Source organism: Helianthus annuus, chromosome 9 (assembly GCF_002127325.2).
Source record: "Helianthus annuus cultivar XRQ/B chromosome 9, HanXRQr2.0-SUNRISE, whole genome shotgun sequence".
In the NCBI taxonomy this organism is placed as follows: Eukaryota; Viridiplantae; Streptophyta; class Magnoliopsida; order Asterales; family Asteraceae; genus Helianthus; species Helianthus annuus.
This window is the reverse complement of record NC_035441.2, coordinates 183,855,149-183,879,935: the sequence shown is the minus strand read 5'-3', so window position 1 is coordinate 183,879,935 and position 24,787 is coordinate 183,855,149. Positions and strand designations below refer to the sequence as shown.

At 36.2% G+C, this 24,787-nt stretch overlaps 2 long non-coding RNA genes across 2 annotated transcripts; one reads left to right on the top strand and one right to left on the bottom strand.

Moving 5' to 3' along the window:
* Positions 1-4,536: 4,536 nt before the first annotated feature.
* LOC110875103 lies at positions 4,537-6,598 on the top strand. The gene is made up of 3 exons (XR_002556513.2): positions 4,537-5,018; positions 5,922-5,997; positions 6,446-6,598. It is a non-coding gene; the product is annotated as an uncharacterized LOC110875103 (long non-coding RNA).
* A 16,324-nt stretch (positions 6,599-22,922) lies between these two features.
* LOC110875104 lies at positions 22,923-23,958 on the bottom strand. Its single transcript, XR_002556514.1, has 2 exons — positions 23,722-23,958; positions 22,923-23,153 (listed from the first exon to the last, which is right to left on the bottom strand). It is a non-coding gene; the product is annotated as an uncharacterized LOC110875104 (long non-coding RNA).
* Positions 23,959-24,787: the final 829 nt, after the last annotated feature.

The following is a 24,787-nucleotide window of genomic DNA, read 5'->3' as shown; positions in this document are numbered from 1 at the left end:
TTGAACTGTTTTACATACAACTGGTAACAACGTTTTCTAAAACTGTGAACTCGCCAGCTTTGTCTGATACACTTGTTGCATGCTCGCAGGTCGTTAGGTACTTGGATTGGGAACTTGCTGTCTGGAGGAGCATGAGTGGTCATGGGTCGACTGAAGAGACTCATATGATTATTTGTTTACTTTTACACATTGGCTTTCGAACAACTTAATTTTGGTTTATTATTTGCTTCCGCTGAACATATTGAATTTCGTATAAACTTGTGATGGAATTGCTATTAATAATTGAGAATTTTATTTTGAAACTTGTGGGTTCAATGTAATTAGTGGCTCATTGTCAGTACGTCACACGTCTATCAGGGACACTCCCTAGGTGGTATTTTGGGGTTGTGACAATGTGCCATGAATTTTAATACACAAAACATTGAATTTTATACTAAATAATAAATAATAAATAATAGAGTAAACTTTCGTTTTGCTCACTATGATTTGGTCACTTTTACAGTTTTGCCTAAATTATTTAAAAACAATCATTTTTCTTCAATAGTTTACTATGTTTTTCCCATTTTGCTCCCCACCTTTAATTCCATCCAAATTGTTTGTTAACTGAAAGGGTATTTTGGTAACTTCAAGTATAAAACTAAGAGTATTTTAGTTACCAAAATATCATTTCAATTAACAAACAATTTGGATTGAGTTAGAGGTGGTGAGCAAAATGGGAAAAAAAATAGTAAACCACTGGAGGAAAAAGGTTGTTTTTAAATGATTGGTGCAAAACCGTTAAAACAAACAAACCACAAGAAGCAAAACGGAAGTTTACTCTAAATAATATATTAAAAAAATTTAAAAAATCTCATAGCAGTTTTCATTCTTATACTTCCGTAATCTTTCTAGTATCGTCACTTATACAAAGTATTCTATCTCGGGTACAATAAACGATAAGAGATTAGTATATAGGAAATCGTAATTGAGGGGGTGAACGCTTGAGATTATTACAGCAAATATATAAAATCATCAAAATTATGAATTTATGATAACATTCATCAAAAAGTTAATTTTGTGTATTTAAGCAGATCTAGTGAGGGACGGCTTGCATTTCTTTTTAGAGATACATGTTCAGCTTTCACTTGGTACAAAGTGAGGTACTAGTGGGCAATGATAGGAGATCCAGGGAAATCTTGGTTGGATCCTTGAGCCAAACGGATTTTACTGGTAATTTCACTATCGTGCCTACGGGCGGGTGAGTTACCGGGTTTTCCCCGGAACTGGTGGTGGACTCGGGTTACTCTCGGAGTACTCCGTTTGTCCAGTAGATGCCCCAAAAGTGCTCGGAATTGATTCTGTTAACCATTAAATGAAAAAAACTATCTTTTTGCTTACCATGAGAAGGATATGTACTTTCTTGGAAAAGCTTTTGTTTGCTTTAAATACATTTTACATGTGGCGAGAAGATAAAGAAGAATAAACAAATGCTAAAAAGTAAAATCACCGGCACCTAATAAAAATAAAAGACAGCAAAAGTGAACTTATTCGTTTGGAGGGCGGCCGAAGGAAGGATCCCAACAAAGATAGCGCTGGCTAGTAGAGGAATACAGGTCGGATCGACGGTCTGCAAGGTCTGTGGGGCTGCTCCAGAAACGGCAGATCATATATTCATCCAGTGTCTGTTTGCTAAAGAGGTATGGCTGCTATTATGGTCTTGGATGTATACTCCTGGAAGGAATCACAACGAAAGTTTAAAAACTAGGCTGTTGGAGAAACAAGATTGGCCTAGGAGGAAGGAAAGAATCATTTATGCCATTCATCTCTTGGCTGTATGGTCATTATGGAAGAACAGAAATTACAAAGTTTTCAATGATTCTAATGCAACTCCTTCAAAGATCGTGGAAGACATCAAGGAAGAAGCTTATGACTGGGTAAAACTTAGGACAAAGATATCCGGGATATCGTGGGAAGATTGGAAAAAATTCGATCTTAGGGGTTTAGAGCCTTGATTGAGTTTCCTTGTTTGTTTGTTTATTTTTGTTTCGGCTTAGTGGGGATGTAGATCTGTTTCTTGATTGTATGTTTCCTTGAGGATGTTTGTATTGACTGCATAGCATCTTGCTATGGGTCGGGATTTGGCCATGATGAATAAAATGTTTCGTTGTTGCTGTTCAAAAAAAAAAAAAAAATAAAAATAAAAGAACCAACATGGTAAAATTGTCTAAACTAAATGAGTTAATTACTATTTTCGTCCCTGTGGTTTGTCAAAAATCACTATTTCAATCCATTAGTTTAAAAATTGCAATTTCAGTCCCTGTGGTTTCACTTTCGTAACCATTTCAGTCCACCTCCGTTAACCCCATCCATTTATTCTGTTAAGTACACATGAATTGACCATAATGCCCCTATTAATAAAAAACAAAAAGATATCTAAATGAGTTAATTACTGTTTTCGTCCATGTGGTTTGTCAAAAATCACTATTTCAGTCCCTGTGGTTTCACTTTCGTAACCATTTCAGTCCAGTCTCCTAACACTGTCGATTTTACCGTTAAGTTTTTCATGAAATACCTAAATTACCCTTGTGTTAATTAAATAAAAAAACCATGAAAATTTAAAAGATTGTATTCTAGGACCCAGTTGTTAAAACACAACCCCACGCTACCCCACCCCACCCCATCCCTGCTCTCATTTCCGGCAAAAGTTTCCGGTCATCTTCTCCGGCATCACAACCCCACACTCTTAATTTCCGGTGACCCATTACCCCACCCCAATTAACATCTTCCTAGCAACAACAATTAACATAATAACTTTGAAAAATAATGCTTACCTGGACATTTTCTCATTCTAAAATTCAAAATTAAAATTTTGGAACCATATATGTAAAAATAGTGCCAGACTTCTACTTTTACTGAAGCCATGGTGGGTCGAACCTTACAATCCAATTTAAGTCCATATGTCATACACTAATAAAATCATATAAACCCAATAATAAAATCATATAAGTCCATATTTAATTAACACAAGGGTAATTTAGGTATTTCATTAAAAACGTAACGGTAAAATAGACGGTGTTAGGAGACTGGACTGAAATGGTTACGAAAGTGAAACCACATGGACTGAAATAGTGATTTTTAAACTAATGGACTGAAATAGTAATTTTTGACAAACCACAGGGACGAAAACAGTAATTAACTCATTTAGACATCTTTTTGTTTTTTATTAATAAGTGCATTATGGTCAATTCACGTGTACTTAAGAGAATAAATGGATGGGGTTAACGAAGATGGACTGAAATGGTTACGAAAGTGAAACCACATGGACTAAAATCACAATTTTTAAACTAATGGACTGAAATAATGATTTTTGATAAACTACAGAAACGAAAACAGTAATTAACTCAAACTAAATATTAAATGCCATTGGAATTGGTGATTTAGTGGCAAGACAAAATCATTTAATACACTTAAGTGTGCGCTTTTGGTTTCAAATGCGAGAAATTCGTCTTTCCAAAAGAAAATTAAAAAACTAAATATCAATAAATATATGTTTTGGACCAGAAAAAATATTCTATTATTACAATACTTGGAACAGAAAAAATATTCTATTATTACAATGCTATTATGACAGCATGAAGTTAGACATATTTGTAAATTTATATGCCCCCAAACGACTAGCAAAAATGTAATAATTTCATATAATTGTTTTTATATCCTTTCTTTTTTTTTTCTTTGCTTTTATAATTTATTTTGATGCCTAAAGATACATATAATAACGAGACTAACATACTTGATTAACAAAATAAAATGAAGACGTAAAGAGTCTTCAAAACAATAGATTTACTATACATTTTATGCATGTGAATAGCTAAGTTTTATTTTGTCTCCTCATAAAAGATAATTCCTTTTAACCATTTAGGGTCTGTTTGGTATGTGGTAACGGAATGAACGAAGGAATGGAATGGACGAGGTAATAGAATGGACGAGGGAATGCAATGGATCATTACCATTCCATGTCTTGTTTGGTTACCATGTGTGAATGAAATGAGTTATTATTGTGTATTGTTCGGTAGGCAAGAAAAATGGAGTAATAAATCAGCGGTGAGTGGTGGTGGTCGGTGGTAGTGATTGTGGGTGGTTATAGGTGGCGGTGGTGGGTGTCGGCGGCGGCGATGGGTGGTGGCGGCGAGTAGCGGTGCTACGGCGACGACGAGTGGTGGTGTAACATTCGTAAAAAAACGAATATCTAAATCCGACCCGTTTTGAAATTCGGATCCTAACCTTGTAACCCCGGAAATTTTTCGTGAATTAAATAACCGTGAAAGATTATTTTTTTTTACTTTATAATTTTTAATATTGCTAATTATATGTTTTGTTAATTTATAAAATTTGTGAATTATCAATTAAAAGATTTTATTTAAATACACTTTGTGCTCCTCAATTAAAAGATTTTATTTGGAAATCGGCTGCTTTTACCAACTTTTAATGTTTACATTGAAAACCCTTTAAAACTTAAATGTTGCCGCCAAAAAAAAATGAGTGCCACCAAACCATAGTTGTCGTTTCACTTTCACCTTGATTTTTCGATATATTAAATGTCTCCCCGTTTTCATTTTGGGCTCATCTTGAATCTAGACATAATTTCATATTTTCATATACTCATAAAACCTTACCATCTTTCGGCTTCCGAAACTTCGATCTTTCTAAAACTCACGAACGGGTTATAAAGCAAACCATTGATATAACCACCTTTGCTACAATCTGAGATCGGAACCCTTTTCTTTTGTTCGGACATTACCTCTCCTTTTGTTCGCGCTGGTTCATTTTGGAGACAACCGAAGTTTACGTAGGACTCTCGTTGTCTCGTTTCAATATTATACGGACTCAGTTTCATCACTCGCTGACACCCGCGGGACGTTTCTGGATCATCGCTGAACCCGCCGGAGGAATTCAGACGTCGCCGGGATTAACGTGACTCGCCGGAGATCGGAGAAGACGACCGGGGAGGAACTCGACGCGGCGTTTCTTTTACGTGTTCGGTACACCCTTACCTTCGATTCACTTATCCTTTTTTATCACCTCTTATATATATTCAGTCATCATAACTGAAACAAGGAAAAGAATAAATGTTAATACAGTTTATGTCATTGTGTTCATTTGAAGAAGATGATGATTGTAGCTTGTCTTCAAATGGATTAATAAACCAAACAAATCACAAAAAAAAAGTTTAATCAATCCACTGGTCATGGGTAATATTGAAAACGCCGAGTCTCGAGTTCGATCCCGGGTGTCTGCGGCCTCAAGATTTGTTTTTTTTTTGTTTTTAATTAGTGGTTTAACACTTCATTTAATTTTCTATATAATTCAATCGGTACATTTTCCTTAACAGATTTAGTTTTTCAAGATTATCTCAAAACAAGAATTCATGATTCAATTAATAAAACTTTTAAGGTAACTATTAGATAAAAATACATAACATGCTATGTTGGAAATAGCCTAGATGTTGATGTCTTTTTTTAAATTGAAGTCTGACTTTGACTGTATTAGTTTTATTACTAAACTGTCAAGAAAGGCATGCATAGTACATGATGCTTCTTGGCATGAATGATCGAACCGTTTTCTTTATATATTTTGTTTTAATTTCTGATATAAATATAATTAATTTTTTTTTGAGCCACTATTATGTTATTTCTAAATTCATTTTAATTTTTTTTTAAATAGTCCATAAAGCAAACAGTTTTAATTTTAGTTTCAAATTCATTATTAATAAAATCATTAAATCAAATAATTAACGATTTATTATCATTCCTTTATAATATTAACGGGTTATTATGAGATAAAATATAATATACCAATTACTAGTTTGTAAACCATAAAGTATTAGGAATTCTATTTAACGTATACATATTAACTAGATCGTTACGTGTCATTTTAACATCTAGGATAACCACTTCGTTCTCTTGGATTATTCTCCATCTTTACTCGTGCGTTATTACAAGAAATCGCAACGCAACCAATGTGAGTATACTCGCAATCCCCTTTTATGTTTACTACTTTTTGGGGTGTAACAAGTTTTACTATTAAACTACACTTAAACTTATTCTTTATGCAATGCACAAAACAATCCTTATACATGAATACTATGCTATGATACTTGATGCTTACGTGGACCATACTTATGTGATATGTTTTAGTCATTAGCTCTCACGAGCCTCCCTTCGACATGTATAGCGCTATAGGAGTAACGCACCGCCCCCCTTAAACTTGGGTCATGTTGAATTAATTAAACTTTCTTGCGTAAACAGAGGTTGGCTAGAAATATTGCATGCCACGTTAGGTTGATCTCGTATAGACTAAGTTGCCATGTGGATTCGTTTTAAACTTTTATACTTATACTTATACTTATGCTTAAACTTGTATACTCGCCTTTGCTTTTGCATTGAATTGTATTTTAAACATGTTACAGGTGGAGGATTGATGATGCTATGAAAACGGACTAGCATAGATGCATAGATACTCACATAGACGTCTTAGGTCAAATACGTTGTATAAATTTCATATTTGATGTTGTATTGTTTTCTTGTATTTTCAATGTACTGTAACATTTATTTATGAATGAAATCAATTTATCTTTAATTCTATTGTCACAATTAGCGTTATGAAGTCTCTTGCAATCTTCACACTTCGTCTTATCCCGATGTTTCCGCCATTGGTTGGGGTGTGACAGGTGGTGGTGGCGAGGTGGTCGTTGGTGGTGGGTGGCAGCAGAGGTGGCGGTTGGTGGCGGCGAGTGGCGGTGCGGCGGCGACGACGAGTGGTGGTGGTGGCAAGGTGGTCGTTGGTGGTGGGTGGCAGCAGAGGTGGCGGTTGGTGGCGGTGGCGGCGGCGGCGGTTGGTGGTGGCGGTGGTGGTGGCGTCGACGATGGTGGTGGGCGGCGGCGACGAGTGTCGTTAGCGGTTGGTCGCAGCTGTGGGTGATAACAGTGGCGAGTAGGTGTCGGCGGGGGCGGTGGCTGTCGGGGTGAGGTGGTGGCGGGTGGCGGCGATGGCGTCGGTGGTGGGTGGTGGTGGTGGGTTGTGGCGAAGGTGGTGGGTAGTGGTGTTGTTGATGAATGGTGCAAGAGGGGATGGAATGGAAAAAAAACATGGGGGTGGAAGGAATGATTTTGAAGGAATGGAATGCATTTTGGAATGGGTGCTTTCATTCCATTGACCAACCAAACACACTTTTCTTCATTCCCTCGTAATCATTCATTACATTCCACCTCTCATTTATGCATACCTAATACTACCTTAGTTAAAACAAGGGTTGTTTACTTGTGTTAATGTATCCCACCCTCTTTGATATCTCTTGTTACACCCCTTATTCAATTTGTCTAATTAGTAAAATTGGTTTCTTTTCACATCAAAGACAAATAGAATATATATCTTAACATAATGTTTTCTAAGGAAAAATAAAATATTTAAAGATGGGATAAGTTTTTTCAACGGGTTATCTTATTCCCAGTTCCCATATTCTTTTTCACTCTATCTCTAAGATCATTCACATTCCTTATTTTTTACCCTATAATTTTACTAAAAACAACTACATTTCTCTCTATTTTTAATTGAACAATATTTTTTATACTTTTATCATTACAGTTTTTCTTTCCTACACTCACAACAACTTTTAAAATATATTAAAAAATCATAGAGGGTGAACAGTCTTCATTCAAATTTCCAGATGAACAATAATATTTTCTCTCTACTTTACTCACAACCAGTTTTAACCAGTGGCGAAGCTTGAGATTTCCGATCGGGGGGTCGAAAACGTATATACCTAAAAAAGTTATAAAACCGGGGGGTCGAAAACGTATATACCTAAAAAATTCTATATAAAAACTACATACCGGGCACTACTGAGCGAAAAGTTCAGGGAGTCGAGCACCTCTTCCGAACCCCACAAAGCTACGCCCCTAGTTATAACTAGCTACAATAACTTTTCATAATATAAAAACTCCTCTCACAAAATTTAGGGGATGGGTTGTGGATGATCTTTAACACTTTTTTCCATTTTCTAAAAAAACGTGTGTGAAGAGCAAGGACGACCTATAATTATTTGGCTTCAGTTCTTTTGCGAAATCTTTAATTGACGTGTCAATGGAGCATTTGAGAGGACTCTGCACCCTATTAGCTACTATTTTTATACTGCATACAATACCCAGACATACCATGTTGATGTTGCAGCTTTATCTTCGATAATAAAAAAATAAACGTGGAAATTAACTTAAAATAGATTTAGGGTGGAGGCTATTATTCAATCACTTAAGATGTTTGAGTTATTATCTAACCAATAATATCATGTCATGTCAAGTCTTTATTTTGTACTCAATCAGTGACAATGGTTCAAACACATGCAGAGTGGTAAAAAAAATGTGATTGGATGAAAGTGGTTGAGACCCACCATTAAACCCCCCACTCTCCTACTTCCCTCCTCTTACCGCATCGGTGAGTAGTCACCGAAATAACCACTCCCCACTCACCGATCCACCTGCAATCGTTCCCCGTGCGGTGAAGACCAATCCCCACATATATTCGGTGAATGATACCGTCCACCCTTAGTATATAACTAAACGAGTTTATTATAAAATCCAAATGTGTTCATCTGACATCTTTATAAGTGGAGAGAAATTTATGTCACTTGTTTTGTCGGGATGGAAAAAACCGGAACATTAAAGAAAATCCAAATTAAAGGTTAGGTATTCGAGTATAAGATTAGGAGTAAATTATAAAAATCGTCCTTTATGTTAACACTATATTGCAAAGTGTGTCATTTGTCTTTAAAAAGTACAAAAACTGTACTCGATATTTACAAATTCCTAAACGTTATGTCACTTATCACCAAATTAGTTATTTTTCATTGTTAATTCAGGGTAGATTGGTAATTTTTACTCATTTATTTAAAATCTATTTAATAAATAAATAAAAAAAAAGATTTGTGATATGTTAAAAATACATAAACAGATAAATCAATACCTCACCTCCCATCTCTCTCTAGTTCTTGTTCTCACCACCACCACCACCACTACCACCCACCTGCCACCATAACCACCTTCCCCCACAGCCATCAACACCTCCCCCTACTACCACCCACCTGTCGTCCCACCTACCCACCACCACCCACCCTACCATCGCCACCTCACTCTCTACATTTTCTCTCTCTAAAAAACCCACTTCAAAACACCCCAAAAACACAATGCTGACACAAATCTTGAACATTTAACAAACATCAACCCTTGATCTATGATCTTTGATCTTTTGCTTCAAAGTTTCCACCTTTCCTTCAAGATTCAACAAACCCATGACGGCGCCTTCGTTCAACTGGTGGCGGAGCGACAGCCACCATGGAACTCCAGTGGTGGTCAAAATGGAAAACCCTAACAACTGGTCAATGGCGGAGCTTCAATCCCCAACAGATAATGACTTCGTAAACGACAACGTTTCAAAGGGTCACAACAAAAATGCCAAACAACTCACATGGGTTTTATTCCTCAAAGCCCACCATGCCGCCAGCTGCATCATCTCCATTGCTCCGGCCACTTTCTTCATAATAGGGCTTTTAAACTTGTGACTACATACGAACAAAAAGAATGTATTATTGTTACATATTGAGCTCAGATAGATGGTATTAGAAGATTGGCCGAAGTTTATCATACGACAAGCGTGAGGAGAAAGAGAACAAAGAATTGGAAAGTGAAATTGTTTGGGCTGAGTTAATATTGAGTCGTAGATCATGTATTTATACACAATTTAGAGGATAACTGATATGGATGGGATTTGGGATTTTTTGAGTATAAGGTAACCGGATAAACACAAAAATTCAATGTTTTTAAGGATATTAATCGAGATATCAGTTAAAATTTGGGCTGGAGATAAGTGTTATCATAAAAAAAAAACGCGTTAAAAGATGTGATTTGGCGGTTCCAGGTTCATCGGAATTCCGCTGGAAAATTGGACGGATAACCGGAGATGATGAAGGCAGTTGTTGGTTTGTGTTTAAGAGTTTGAAGTTTTTTTGTCAACTTTGGTCCCTGCGTTTTGATACATGTTGCCTTGCCATTAATCGAAATGGTGGTAGGTTGTGGTGGTGGCGGCGACAGGTGGGTGGTAGCAGGGGGAGGCGTTGATGGCTGTGGGGGAAGGTGGTGATGGCCAGTGGGGTTAGGTGGTGGTGGTGGCAGGTGGGTGGTGGTGGTGGGTGGTGGTGAGAACAAGAACTAGAGAGAGAGTTGAGAGAGGTGAGGAATTGATTTATCTGTTGTTTATGTATTTTTAATATCACAAAACTGTTTTTGTTTTATTTATTAAATAGATTTTAAATAAATGAGTAAAATTACCAATCTACCCTAAATTAACAATAAAAAATAACTAAGTTAGTGATAAAGGACATAACATGAAGGGATTTGAAAACATCGAGTATGTTTTTGTACTTTTTGAAGACAAATGACACACTTTGCAATCTAGTGTTAACATAAAGGACGATTTTTTTGATTTACTCTAAGATTAGTATTAATATAATATACGTGTTTGGGATGAGTAAGGGATTAAGTTATAGCTGACGAGTACCGGAATGTCACACCCCAACCGATGGCGGAAACATCGGGGCGCGACACTGAGCGAAACAGATTGTCAAGGAGAAATCCATAACAACTAAAATTACCGGATATTTATCATTATGTCCCATACCATAATATATCAAATAAAAGCAGTTATTACAGACATTGTTTTCTCAAAGACAGATCAAATGTTCCGACGACTCAGATTAAAATAAATTGTTTGTTTGTTTCTAGACTCTTCCTAACTTGATTCCACATAGCAAACATCCTAGCAGGTAGCATCCTAAACACCTGTCACATGTGTTAAAATAAAGGTCAATACACATAGTGTAAAGGTGAGCATACAAGTTTAATAGATATAATAGAGTTCGAAATCGTTTACGCATAACCAGCATATAACATGTATAAAGTGAAGGCAAGTAGGTTATCGACAGATGCACAGACGTGACTGCGAGTTGTAGAATGCGCAACACATATCCCCACTGGGACACGTGAAGTAAAGCCCTTAACAACCCCTGTCCACGACAGGTGCTGAGTCCAAACTACAGTACTATCGTTGCTAAGGTGTTAGGCAACAATCACTGTGTTAACATAACATACAAGCATTCATCGAATAACACGTAGCATGCAATAACGATTAGCGTATAAATAGTGTTTGCGTTGTGTGTCGATTGTGATTTTGTATAAGTAACGTATGTAACACCCAAAAGTGCATGAAGCAAAAAGGGATCGAGTATACTCACAGATAGCGTTTAACTTAATAAACACTGCCTTGGATTGAATGGAGCGCTGAGAGAGATTAGCCTGAACAGTTAATGATAGCATAAACGATAAGCGGCGCGTAAAATGTTGCAAAGTGGTAAGTGTCGGATGGTAATCCGATCGGATGGCAATCCAATCGGATGGCCAGTCGATCGGATGTCAATCCGTTTGGATGGCCATTCGATTGGATTGGCACCTCGTTTGGTGAAGATGTGTTTGTGTATGATGGTTTGCCTTTTGAAGTTTTCGTTGTAGCATTTTGAAAACAGAGAAGTATCTCTACCTTTCAGGCCGTTCGATCGGACGGCGGTTCGATCGAATGACGATCCGCTCGGTGAGGTATTTCTCATAGAGCAAGTTCACAGCTGTAACACCTTGAAAATTTACGTTCAATAATGTATTGACACGTGTCATAGACTTTGCATATGCGAAAACATACTTTAGAAGGACTAAAGTTGACAAACAGTGAAAACTATGGAAGTAAGGGTCCAAAGTGTCAACAATGGATAAATAGACTCTATAATAACCCTACATGGTGTTTATAACCCTAAACGGATAGATCATGGATCATGCGAAGCGGAAAATGCACGAAAGTGAGGAATTACAAACTACAGGGGCCAAAAGTGTCAACATGTTGAATTTATACCTCTGCCATTTGGCAGCCCCGAAGCTTTGTAATGCTAGAATATACTTACTAGAATATGTGGTAAAAATTTCATGAAGTTTCGTTATCGTATGAGAAAGTTATGGCCAAAACCGTACTTGAGGGGTTAAAAGTGTCAACGTCAAATTTCATGACTTTTCGGGTGAGCGCAAAGTTAACCGAGGACTTTACCATGTTGGTAAATGTCCCAAGGTTCCTAAAAACCAAGTTTGGGGGTTTACGAGTCAAGATAAACGGCAAAAACCTCGCGTGCGAAGAACAGGGGCCAAATCTGCCAATTAATAAAAGATTGCTTATGCTGAACAGGTCCTTGTGGACCGTATACAGGGACCTTACGGTCCGTATAACATGCCCAGATGCAGCAAACTCGCGAACTGAAGTATTTGGGTCCGAATTTTGAGTGGAGAACAGCTTTCAGCACCTCCAAAACTCACCAATGGATGAACATGCATGTTGGGACACCTGTGAGCCTCTCATAACACCTGATTTCCCATATAATCTGATCAATTCTTCACATTTTGAGGATCTTGTGATAGTAAACAAGAACACTAGCAACTTCCAAGAACTCACAAGACAACTCCAGGGGCATTCTGATCGACAAGGCTACTTCCAAGTGCTATCTAAGCTTCATTAGGACTCTTGTAAGCATCCATAACTTCCTCTAATTCGTTCTAGCATAGATTATTAGCCAAAAGTCAATCCGTAGTAAACATAGTTTGACTTTTCGATTAAACGAAATTGGCTCAGTCATTTCTCAAATTGAAAGTACCTATAAGTTGGTATTTATGTGGGAAACAAACCCTCAAAAGGGTATTCTCTGATTCCCACTCTAAGCATGCTATTTGTCGAGTCAAAGATGTTCTTAAAAAGTCAACAGGAAGTGTTTTTGCAAAAAATAGCATAAATGGTAATGTAGATGACATGCAATCAGTTTGATCATCAAAAATAACTTTATAATGAATGTAAGAATATGTTTTATCATGATCAACTCGACAATCTTTAGTATAAGCCCGGATTGGAACCGAAAGTCTTACAAAACGACTTTTTCTTTGACTCTCGATTCGGATCCGTGCATGCATGTTTGAGATCTGCATTAGAGCTTATTTTAGACCATTTATATTTATGTTTAACTCTCTGGAAATTTACAACTTGAGTCTATGCTTAACCGATTCATATGCATGTTTCCGATTTATGCTTAAAGTTGACTATTTTGCCCTTTTTGATATAAAACGTGATTTTTGGAAAAGTGAAAGAGTAGAAACCTTTATTACTGATTTATAAACTTGCACCGAAAATTTGATATCAGTTGGAGGTCCGGATTTTGAGTTATGGCCGATATCGTAAAACTATAGCTTTATGTTAAATAAACGGCGCATTTAGCGTATAACCTATTTAAGGCCACTTTTTGATACGAAACTTTTTACCCACTGATGTTATATAATATTTTGGGATTTTTGAAGATTTTTATTTAATTTTTGGCTGATCGTATCATAGGTCTCTAAGTTTGATTCGGTTAATATCGGTTTTGACCGTTTAAGCCATAAAATGAGTTTTATAAATCTTTTTGACCCCAAACCTTTCTCTACTGATTTTATTTGTTTAATAAATTATTTTGAGCATTCTGGAAATATAAAAATCTCAGCTTTCTTTTGAAAACCCGGAAACGGCTCTAAATCGCCTTTCTAAGCGTTTTTAACGCATAGTATGCGTTATACCCATATTGAACATATAAGGATTATACCTACTGATGTATTTAGCACATTTTTATAAAATAACAGTAAGTATAAGTTTTTGAACTCAGATTTCCAGTTTTGACATTTTTAGCCCTTGTGAAATTACCAAAGTACCCCTAAGGTGCATAGTTTGATTTTAAATGATAAGTTTTGTATATGGGTCATACCCTACTATTATAATATGTCAAATTAAGTATATTTACTGTATAAATCAGACCTGTAACTCAGATTTCCAATTTAACCCTTTTATAATCTTCTAAATGACCAAAATGCCCTTATAAGGCATAAATTGAGTTTAAATTCATTCGGGGCATAATGGAACATAACTTGCTGATATTATATCATATTTAAAGCATATTATCTCAGGGAACTTGCATATGACTCTTTTGGCTACCCGTAACGCTCTTTTAGCGCTCGGTTCGGTTTATGTAACTAGTTTGCATAAATTGACCGAAACGGGTCAAACGTTATTATTTTTGTCTCAAAATCCAGAATGTATTTAGTATACCCATATTATACAAGTATTCAAACTTGTCGGGTCTAAATCACGTTCTATCCGGTCTCCGCTTAATCGTGCGCTTGAACCGTATCGTCCTTAAAACTAACCGGTCTAAGCTAAGGCTTAAATAAAGACCCGTTAGGAATCTAATAGGTTATTATAAACCTTTGTTCCAGAATAGGAGGCCCAGTAAAAGCTACCCTCGCTTGCCAATTGTGATTCATACTTACTCAGGTAAATACTTTTAACTTATTTTCCCTATACGGGCTTGGGGTACGGTATATAGAATACCGCTTGATCGAGCGTACAAATCTTGCACCCCTGGGTGTTCAATTGAATAATTTGATCGGCTCGTTTAAACAGTCTTGTTTTACTTAAAGCCTTTGGGGGGTTAACGACCATGTCCCGGATATCCTTGGCATTATCTTACGAGATGGCCACGACCAGAGCACGGGGTGTAGGCGTACACCCGTCAGTGTATAACTCTATATTGTGGTGTGTCTATTAATCTTTAACCCGGACAAGATCCGGGCTACTGAACGCACATGTAGCATGTAATTCGTTCACAAGTTTATATTGCATAATTATCCCAAGTTATAAAAATATTTTATGCCATGTGCATTTAAATCAATTTTCAATCATTTTCAAAATGAGTCAGTTAATTTGTATTTACCAATGTAAACTGACGTATTTTCCCAAAAGGTTAAGTGCAGGTACTACACGTACTAGGCTGGCTGTCTCCTAGAGCGTCCATAATAGTCTCGCAAGCTCGGACGACAATAAAACTGTTGAACAATTATCTTATTTTATTTGATCCGCCTGTGGATCCGTTTCAACTACTCGTGATATTTAATATTACATTTTATTTAAAGTTGAAATGAATCTATTTCTGCTTCCGCTGTGCATTATTATATTGTGTTGTTTGTCTATGATGATGCCAACTACGTCACCATACCCCACACCGGGCCCACCGGTGACACGTGGAAATCGGGGTGTGACAACAGCAGTGTTGTCACTCGATCGGATGGTCTGCCGATCGGGTGGCAATCCGTTAGAACTGGTAATGTATTGAGCATGTTGAAAATTGTTTAAGTGTTAAAGTTCCAAACATTACATGGTCGGGTGGTCGTTCGATCGAATGGCAATCAGATTGGACGACAATCCGTTCTATGTTCAAAACATGAAAAGTTGAAATAAAAGTTTAAGTGTGGGACCAAGTGTAAGTCGATCGGATGGCTGTCCGATCGGATGGCAATCCGATCGGACGACAATCCGTCCCAGCGGCCTGATCGTCTTGACACTTGATTGTTTTGAAAAGTTTGCATCTTTTGATCGAAACGGTGTGATAACGCGTTAAACAACAGAACCTCGCCAAAACCCTAGTGACCCGATCGAACAGGAATCACCCAGATCCGACCCGTTCACTTGTTCGTGGCGGTTGTTCATGTTCAACCCGGAATCAGTTGTCTCTTTGGTAGAACCCAGGTCTTGAACCAACACATCACTAAGAAGGAGTAGAAGATCAGAACAAGCTCCGGTTCTATCGGTTTTGAGTGCATTGAGTGTAAAAGAGTTGAAAGAAAGTTTGAAAACCATCTCCAATCCTTTTCACCATGAATATGTTCAGATCTATGCAAGATCTTTGCTCATTCATGTGGAAATCATCCAGATCTAAGTTGTTCTTGGTGGATTGAAGCCAAAACATGAAGTTTATAAGAACTCCATGATGACATCACCCTATAACACCTCAAATCCACTGATTTCACGGTTAAAAGTTAAGATTCGAAAGAGAGAATGATGAAGAAGTGTGTGTAAATCATAGAAGTACAAGATTTAGGTGGAAAACTTACAAGAATCGCGAGAAATCGAGAGAAAGAAGGGCTGAAGCGAGCCGGTCGAGCAAAGGGGATGTCACATCAAGTGATGTGACAGTTGAGGGTATTTATAGGGTTTCCCAAAAAGGAAAGTGCAAAGGATTCGAGTAGGTCACCGATCGGATGGCTGTCCGATCGGATGGCAATCCGATCGAATGGCAATCCGATCGGTTGACCATCCGATCGTGCAGTCACTCGATCGAGTGACTCCGATGATTTGAGTCTCGGCGTTTCATTTCATGCGTTGAGTTTTGCGATGCTTTTCGAGTGAGTGATGCGATAGTATTACCCATTAATCCCAACTACTATATCTAACATACAATCACCATAGTTAACTTGCGTTTAGCGTCTGCGATTCGATTGCGATAGAGTTGCGATTGCGTTTCGATTAATCACCACAATCATAAACATAAATAAACATGCACAAGTAACACATAGATAGCACACACACGTAAAACAATATCCAGAACGCATGATTCGGGTTGCGAATGCGATTGCGATGCGATAAGCGATAAAGCGATAAAAAAAGCGATAAACCTCGATTATTAACATGTACTCCACATAATACAACTAACTAATGCGATAAAACAAATAGATTATCTACGAGTCAAATAAGTCAAAACAGGAGTTGAGCAAAGAGTGACATATCGCAATTAGCAATATTTTCTTCCTTTGACTTTGACTTTAACTTTCGAAACACGGGGTGTTACACGGAACAAATTTACCCTATATATATATATATATATATATATATATATAATATTATAATTACCTTTATAAAAACATAATAAATAGTATGTTTATAACTTGTTAGAAACTTATAATACATTATATAATTACCTTTGTAAACACATAAGAAATAGTATGTTTATAACTTATTAGAAATTTAGAATAAAAAAACTATATGAAATGTTGAAAGTGTAGTTGATTATTCAATATTTCAATTTGGTCATTTAACTGCTTTTAAGATCATGTTTCTCTTAATGCACATTCAAACCGGTAGTTTTAGTCGCATAACATCATAAACGAACATATCCAATAATTGCATATCTGATGAACGCAGAGTAACGAGTACCTAATGTGTACAAGACCATATATGAGACATCTTTTAATTGTTTAACTTAAAAGAAACAACATCATGAGTTGATGCAAAGGCCGTATAAAAAATAGAGTTGATACAAATATATCTTTTTCTTTTTTTTTTTTCTTTTTTATTGAGTGTTTTTTTAATGTTCAACGAATACTATAGAAGCCTAACCACCTGTGTAAACTCATTGGCGAAAGGCCACCCACGTCCTATATACGCAGACAGTGTTCGTGACCAAACTCACCCATCATTTTAGAAGAAACCCACCACCCGAAGACCCATTATAATAAAACCTTTAGTTCACCTGAAACAAATTGCAACAAGTATGACTTCAATCCATAACCTCCGTATTGAAATAATTTTGGGTTACCTCCTCTTAAACCATTTTATCTAAGACTGCTTTTTTTTTTTTTTTTTTTTTGGCGTTACTTCCATTTATCCAAACATTTGCTTCCATTTATGTCATCACTCATCCAACTTTAAAAGTTTTCATTTCATTTTTTCTTAGAGGAATAACTCCTCGTTGAAAAACTCAAATGATTTACTGATAGTATATTAAGTTATTAACCAATGAATTCAGGTAAACCACAATTTATGTTGAAAATATAATATGATAACATGGTGTTGAAAATTTATCTTTTATCTTTATTTTACATTATGAAAATATATAAGTTTTTTCTAACGACGGATTTCTTTATGCATGTCACTTGTGAAATCTGAACATGTAATTATTAAACTTTAGGTGTTTTTAGAAGTTTTGTCTCTACTATCAGGCTAAGGGGTGTAAACAAGCCTAGACGCTCGAGAGTTACTCGTGATCGGCTCGATAAAAAGCTCAAACAAGTTGAGCCTTAACGAGCCCGAGCTCGAGCCTGAAATAGAGCTCGTTTAGTTATTGAGCCTGAAATACAAAGCTCGTATAGGCTCGCGAGCCTAAACAAAATTTTAGTTTTTTATATAATAATAATAATAATAATAATAATAATAATAATAATAATAATAATAATAATAATAATAATAATAATAATGATGATAAAATTGGCGAGCCGAGCTCGAACCGAGCTTGGTTCTTGAACTTGATATTAAAGTGTTTGGCTCTTTAACTTGATATTGAAGCGAGCTCGAGCCAGACTTTTAGTTCGTTTGAGGTTGTTCTCTAAATAGGTCGAGCCGAGCTCAAGCTTTAGGTTTTACTCGCGAGCCGAGCTCGAGCTCAAATAAATAGGCTCGAATTGAGCCGAACTCGAGCTTGACCCTGCTCATTTACACCCCTAATTTTGCCGCCAGCTCTAACGGTAAAAAAATATATTAATTATAAGGCTAAAGGGTGTGGGGGTCATGGTTGGGACATGATTCGCCACGTAGCAACATGAATGGAAGTCTATACCACCCCTTTCCCTAATCCACCATGGTTGGCATGGATTAAATCATGGCAACTATGGACCTCCTTTCCATTTTTCAAGTAATCATTTTTTTTTTCTTTAGACAACGATAAATTAAAATAAATTAGTGGATAGTGGTTTGGGTCATGACCACACCTTTAGGGTATTGGTTTTGGATTGTGGATTAGAGGTGGATGATATGACACTGACGTAGAAAGTCATGGTGGTCATGAGGATTATGACCACACCCTATACCCTAAGTGAATAATTCAGTTAGTGTAGGTTATAATGCTTATTTAATTTTTGTTTCCAACTATTGCAACATTGGATGCTGTTACTTGCATTATTGGACTTTAGAAGTGGCCGAATAAACTTGGCACTACTTTCCTAACTTGTGGACCATACACAGAATGATCAATGATGTAGTTATTATATGAAACCTTTATTGTTTGTTCATTAAATTGATGGAAAAAAGTGTTCATATAAATTTGCCTGAATTTAGTGAAATAGTTTTTTCATTAGTGTAGTGAAATGTTTTTTTCATTAGTGTTCACAATGTTAACAAAAAAAAAAAAAAAATGAAAAGCATCAATACATGTTTTTTAAACGAGTTTCGACCAACCAATGACATGTAGAGACTGGTGAGACTACAATGGGGAGGTTACATATTTTAGACTATGGGTATGGGGTTTGGGTTGGGGTGTGGCCCTTGGAGCTTGGGTTGGGGTGTGGCCCTTGGGGTTTGGGTTTCAAGCCAGGCGTGGGGCGGTCTTGACAAGCTGACATGGCGGGCTCTCAATGGCCAAACCAAACTAGCCGTTGGGCAACGGCTATGTTAAAAAAAAAATTATTTTTCACTATAAAACTCACATTTTTCTTCTATTTTTTACCACATTCAACCACATCTTCTATAATCATCTTCAATTCTCTTTCTACAAAACGAAAAAATGCATCCTCATAACCGTGCTTATGACCCGAACAACTCGTATGCATTCCAAGAAAATAATCCTAGCCCACCACCCAATCGTCCAATGCCTCGTCCATTTTTCATACACTCTTCTATGCCCGTTGAAGCGAGTTATGCATCGTACCTTGATGGTGACGAGTTGCAACTAGTCTTGGAGATGAGAGAAGAGAAAAAAAAAACAAATATAAACGTTAGGAATTTTTTTATATAATTTTCTTTATTTAAAAATATTAAAAAAATTAAATTTGTTGTTTTAAAAAATATTCAAATAGCCCAGCGGGTCAGCCCAGCGAAGCCCACCAAACCTCCGCCCCAAACCCCCGCCCCACCATACCGTGTTGAATGTGGGTCAGCCCATGTCTGCCCCCTCAAGCCACGTGTCAACTCATGTCCCAACCCAAGCCCCACCATACCTCACGGTCTTATGAATCAGATAATATTATGTGATAAATATTGAAAATTTGATGAAAAATGAATTTTTTCCAGGCAATAATGTAATTTTCAATAACTTTGAAGAAAAATAATAAAAAGCGAATGCGACTAATGTAATCATTATTTACTGCGTTGGTTTGTGTTGTACTATGTGAGAGCTTCGGAACGAGCTAAATTGTGTCCAAAACGCAACCAGGATAAATAAGATATCAATCCTCGAAGTTGAGTGTTTGAAACTGTTAGGGTTGCGAAAATAAGAATGAAAATGAGTTGAATGAGTGGTAACTTGTCCAACATATGAGGATGGACAAACCATGGATTGGTATATAAGTGAGACTATTCTTTAGTTATTTCTTTTCTTAGACCGAAAAAACAAACTAGTTAAGAGTCGCCTTCATGTTTCTGAAATTTGGCGCAACTAATCAGAACGTGTTAGGTGGTTGTGCGGCTTGTTTGATACGGACAATCAAAGTTGTGGTGAAGTGTGGCACAATCCAACAGAATAATAACCAGATAAATTGGTTAAATTAAGTTCAGTTATCTGAATAACTTCAGTTCAATCGAATAAACATAATAATAACCGGATAAACCGGTTAAATTAAGTTCAGTTAGACACGCTATAAAAACAATTCGGTTTTTAGAAGGAAATCAAAACCAAATAAACTGTTATCCAAACCGAATACCTGTATTTTCAACATATGCATAGGTTACTTGTCAATATATGTACACACATTATTGTGAAAAACTAGTGATGGTGTATACAAGACTTTAAATGGTTATAAATAATTGTGTAATAGAAAAACCTTCTAAAAGATAATTGGAGGAGCAAACAAACATGAAAGGAAAGGTGAACCTTACATTGCCAAGTCAGTAAGTGACAACGACAGAAAGTTCTCGTATTCCTTTACGATATAAAGTTTTCTTAATTTATCGTCTCATGTAACCCGATACTTTTCAAAAGTAGGTTTCATTATGCACCTCATACTTTTCAAATTTTAAATTTCAAGTAAATAAAACGATAATTTGTTTACCTTTTATTATTTTTATATCCAAAGTCTGATATTATGAAACATATCGCTAAGTTATTTTAGATGTGTTTCATTAGTCTTGTCTTATCTCGTTTTACTAACATTTCTACACATGGCCCACTCTTTTTTTAACGGCAAATTTGGATCACTGACGGACTACTGGAGTATCATCGTGCCACCAGTGGAATCACCTGATCATATTCATCTCTTTGCAAAAGTCGCTAGGCGCTCCCTAGTCGGTCGACCGGGGAGTTGAGAGTACTCGGTCTACGCGGAGAGTACTCGGGGAGTACTCGGACATGTTAAATTATAAAGAAATTACTTTTTGGAGATTAAATATATGTCAAATAACACAAATTTACTAATATTTATAACAAAATACGTGAAAATGATATTTATTCTTTAATATGATAGGCATAGAAATTATGTTATATTATTATTTAAGTCAAACTCGGCCCGCGTTGACCTACTAGATCCAATTATGGCCGAGGTTGACCGCGTTTGACCGACTCCGAGTAATTAGGCGGAGTCAAAGAAAGTCGCCTCGGCAGCCTGCCTTGTAGCGACTACTCGGGGAGTACTCGGCCTTGTAAACCTTGTTTTACAACCATGGGCATAATGCCTATACATCAATTCAGGAGGAAACACAATAAATATGAAAAAACCCTCTTGTAAAAATCGAACCCAAGACCTATTGGTCTCAACGCCTTATCCCACCTCTAAGATGAGGCAAAGCTATAAAGACATAGGCGAGGGGCCCACTCTTTATTCTTTTCTTTTCCATTTGCAAAGAATATAGCATCAACGACTTGATTGTTTTTCTCTTTCTTTCATTGAGTTAATTCACAAATGCCTATGTGGTTTGATTGTATTGCATGTTGAGCGAAAAGTTAAAAACTTACTCTAAGGGGTTGTCTGGGCTAGCTTTTATTTTTTGGCTTATGCTTATATATTAAAGTAGCTTTTAGCTTATTTTCTATCATTTAATAAGCTCTTTTTAAGTGTTTGCATTAGCTTATAGCTTATTTTATATTATTTGCCCTTACACAAAGAAGTTTCTTCAAATAAGCTAGAAAACCATCTTTAAATAAGCTTCTTCAAATTAGCTAGAAAACCATCTTCAAATAAGCATAACCGTAAAAAGTTAAACCAAACACCAAGTTAAGCTTATTTTGTAAAAAAAGCTAAAAAACTATAAGCTTTGTTAAAAAAGCTAGGCCAAACACCCCCTAAATATGAATATTTGTGAGCGGGTTGTACATTTAGTTCCCAGCCTTAATGTCCGTTAATTTTAATGAAAAATGTCCTATCCGTCTATTCAAATTGAATGTTTTTATCAGGAATTAACAATACCATTGGTCCTTATATACTCAATTACGGTTTTGGTACCCACTTTTCAAAAAGAGTTAGTTACTATTTCCGTCCCTATGGTTTGTCAAAAATCATTATTTCAGTCCATTAGTTTAAAAATTGCGATTTCAGTCCCTGTGGTTTCACTTTCGTAACCATTTCAGTCCATCTCCGTTAACCCCATCCATTTATTCTGTTAAGTACACGTGAATTGACCAATCAAACTTTATACTCTATATGACCCGTTTGACTTGTTCGTATGAAATCCATCACTTATGAACAATCAAACTTTATACTCTATTGTTCAATTTGTCCCATTAACCTCGTCCTTATTACACTGGACGTATATGCGCTTATTATAAGAAGTTAATGGTGTCATATGTTTACTACTTACTTGGCCAGAGTAAGCAATCAACACATGGTATGCATGGCCTTATTATAACTAACACATTAACTCCAATGTAAGTAAATTCTCAGTTCATGTCTATATCTCTGATTTTATTTGGTTTAAAGCCTCTTTTATTGTTCTTTAACAATTATTAAGTTTACCCATTTTCGTTCCAAAACATATAAAAATGTTTTTATTTTATAAATCTTCTATGCGATCACATTTATCAATGTGATCGTTGCCTTTTCCTCTATAGGAACTCATTGAGAAATTAAAAGTCAAAGTGATATTATGAGAAAACATGTGGTCAACAGGACATTTTGCAACTTATCTCCATCATCCATTCTAGGGCTGGTATATCGGGTCAACTCGATCTGTTAAGACACGAACACGATAAGATACGAACACGAAACCTGTAAACACGAACACGACACGAAATCTTATCGTGTCAGATTTTCCAAACACAAACATGAACCTGTTAATAAACAGGTTACACGAAATGACCTGTTAAGACACGAAAATGTTGCCAACATATCATATGACCTGTTTAAGACACAAACACGACTTGTTAAGACCCGAACACGACCTGTTAAGACACGAACTGACCGTATAAACTACTATCTGTATTGTTAATAATTTTCATATTTCTTCATGGTTTATATACAAGCTTTTTTTCCTTAAATCTTATGTTATGTCTTATAATCTTTACTAAAACGTACATGTTTTTATCACATGATGAAGAAAGGTCAAAGGTGAGGTGTTTTTTTAGCAGAAGAAACAAAATGTAGTGTTTGCCTATTTTTGCAATGTAGCTAGAACAAGAAGATGAAATAATAATAGGACCTTTGTTCGAATCACACCATTAAGCCCTAATCTGTGTTTCTAATCTGCATTATATAATTGTAACCTAGCATCTTGATGAATACATTCTAATCTGACTTCGTGAACTACATGAAAAAATACCTAATATGTGTTTCTTACTTCGTGATGCCGGAACGACTTGAAAGCGTCGCCGGAACTTGAAAGTGATGCCGGAAATACTTGAAAGCGATGCCGGAACAACTTGAAAGTGAAGCCGGAATTACTTGACCGGCGATTGAAGTGATGTCCGGCGGCGAATCAGGCGAGATTGAAGAGATGAGCGGCGGATGGCGAGTGAAGAAAATTTAGGGTTTGGTCTTGGTTGTATGGTGGACCGTGATTTCAAAATATTGGTTAAACAGGTCCCCACCACATATAGTATATTTGATATATTTTTTAATTGAAAATTTCCTCTATATTAATTTGCATTTTTCAGATGTGAGTATAATATACTGTTCAATTTTGTACACTCTTCTTAACACATTTTGTACACTCTTCTTAACACATGGTACAAGTTGTTGGTCTTCTCTTGCAGCTTAAGTTGTTCTTTCATGACTATAGTAAATACTTTATATATTGAAAGTGGTAATAAAAAAACATGTAATGAGGTGAAATAAGTTAACGTATTAACAAAAAAAAAATTAACACTCCCTTTAATTAAGTTTATTTTATTACTTAATTATATATTCTAATTAATTATAGTTTACACCTATTTTTTATGTTTTGTTTATATGAATATATCATTGCTACGTGGTTTTACCGGTATCGTCCAAACTGACACCGACTGAATTACATAATCAAAAAACCGTTTCATGACATTAGCTTTATTCATGATTTTACGCTCCCGCTGCAACGCGGGGTCCCAATTCTAGTTATAAACAGTTCACTAACGGGTCTTAACAGGTTAGCGGGTTTTAACCTGTTTAGACACGAAGTTTAAACAGGTCTTATCGTGTCGACCTTTTTAGACACGAAACCTGTTAAGGTCAAACACGAAACCTTTTAACTTCGTGTAGGTTCGTGTCCTGTTATCGTGTTCGTGTCAAAATTGACAGCCCTGATCCATTCTTTACAACATACATACTACTTGATGACCAAAACCAATTACAATAATATACTTTGTTCATCAATCTTTATCATACAACATTTAAAACCCTGGTTGAGCAAAGTTCATCAGTCACCGAAA